The following is a 2,218-nucleotide window of genomic DNA, read 5'->3' as shown; positions in this document are numbered from 1 at the left end:
CATATGAGATGCTTCCTGTCAAAGAGAGCATGAGAGAGTGCGGAGACAAGAAGAGATGCAAGAGTTAAAAATACAGAGAGAGAGACAGTTTCCACTTGCTGCTCAAGATGCAACATACAAAATTGAATAACAGCAACTGAAACGCTCACCTTGATCAGGCACACTGATGCAACACAAAAACAAACAGCACCTATGCAGCAAACACGACACACCACAACAACACTAACCTAATTGGGTAAAAGAAAACCAGATAACTGCTCTGGTTAATTTGAATTGGATATTTAAAGACAAAACTAGTTAAGTCAGCGCCGCTGAATATATCTGGGAAAAGATAACCAATTAAGTTATCTCTTACCAGCTATTTGTGTGCTCTACTTTGTGTTGTTTATGGACTACCTTGTCCCTCAAGTGAAACTGTAAAATTGCACATTGTACTTGACCAGACGGCGGCAGACCTGCCTGGGAGAATTCTCTAAAGCTCCATTCATGATATTGCCACAAGCCCACTCAAGGTGATACCGTGATTTCCAGTAATCCTTTAAATTTGTCTCACTTGTGGGTGCCTTTCTTGGAGCTAATGCTCATGATACTTTTGACTCTCAGGCTTATTTTCGAAAGAGAAGGGTGCCCACCTTTTGACACAAATCGGAAGATGGGCGTCCTTCTTCCAGGGTCACCCAAATCGGCATAATCGAAAGCCAATTTTGAGTGTCCTCAAATGCTTTCCATCGCAGGGACGACCAAAGTTCCCGGGGGCGTATTGGAAGCATAGCGAAGCCAGGACTGGGGCCTGCTTAACGCATGGGCATCCTCGGCCTATAATGGAAAAAAGAAGGGCGTCCCTGACGAGCACTTGCCCGACTTTACTTGGTCCATTTTTTCTTGCAACCAAGCCTCAAAAAGGTGCCCGAACTGACCAGATGGCCACTGGAGGGAATCAGGGATGACCTCCCCTTATTCCTCCAGTGGTCACTAACCCCCTCCCACCCCCCCCCCCCCCCCCCCCCCAAAAAAACTTTAAAAATATTTTTTGCCAGCCTCTATGCCAGCTTCAAATGTCATACCCAGCTCCCTGACAGCAGTATGCACTTCAGGCAGGCGGACCCAGCACCACCCCCCCCCTTACCTGTTACACTTGTGGTGGTAAATGTGAGCCCTTCAAAACGCACCCGAAACCTACTGTACCAACATGTAGGTGCCCCCCTTCACCCTTTAGGGCTATGGTAGTGTTGTACAGTTGTGGGGAGTGGGGTTTGGGGGGGCTCAGCACACAAGGTAAGGGAGCTATGCACCTGGGAGCAATTTATGAAGTCCACTGCAGTGCCCCCTAGGGTGCCCGGTTGGTGTCCTGGCATGTCAGGGGGACCAGTGCACTACGAATGCTGGCTCCTCCCATGACCAAAGGGCTTGCATTTGGTCATTTTTGACATGGACGTCTTTGATTTCGAAAATTGCCGAAAATCAGAAACGTCCATGTTTAGGGACGTCCAAATCTAGGGATGGCAAAATTTAAGGATTTGGACGTCCCTGATGGTATTTTCAAAACGAAAGATGGACGTCCATCTTGTTTCAAAAATACAGGTTTCCCCGCCCCTGGATTTGGACGTTTTATAAGGACGTCCAAATCGCAACTTGGACATCCCTTTCGAAAAATGCCCCTCTACATCTTTTTTGAGATGCGGTGACCAGAATTGCACACAATATTTGAGGTGCGGTCGCATCATGGAGTGATACAAAGGCATTATAACATCCTCAGTTTTGTTTTCCATTTAATAATATGTAACATTCTATTTGCTTTCTTAGCCATTGCCGTACACTAAGCTTAGGGTTTCAATGTATCATCAACGAAGACACCTATATCCCTTTCCTGGTCAGTGACTCCTAATGTAGAACATTTCATTACGTAGTTATAGTTCAGATTCCTCTTTCCTAAATGCATCACTTTACACTTGCTTACATTAAACATTTGGATGCCCAGTCTCCCAGTCTTGTAAGGTCCTCTTGTAATTTTTCACAATCGTCTTGCAATTTAAAAACTTTGAATAACTTTGTGCATCAGCAAATTTAATTACCTCACTAGTTACTCCCATCTCTAGATCATTTATAAATATGTTAAAAAGTAGTGGTCCCATTACAGACCCCTGGGGAACCCCGTTATCTATCTTTCACCATTGAGAATGCTGAGCATTTAACCCTACTCTCTGTTTTCTATCTTTTA

This window comes from Microcaecilia unicolor, chromosome 1, assembly GCF_901765095.1.
Source record: "Microcaecilia unicolor chromosome 1, aMicUni1.1, whole genome shotgun sequence".
Classification (NCBI taxonomy): Eukaryota; Metazoa; Chordata; class Amphibia; order Gymnophiona; family Siphonopidae; genus Microcaecilia; species Microcaecilia unicolor.
Note: the sequence above shows the minus strand (reverse complement) of the source record.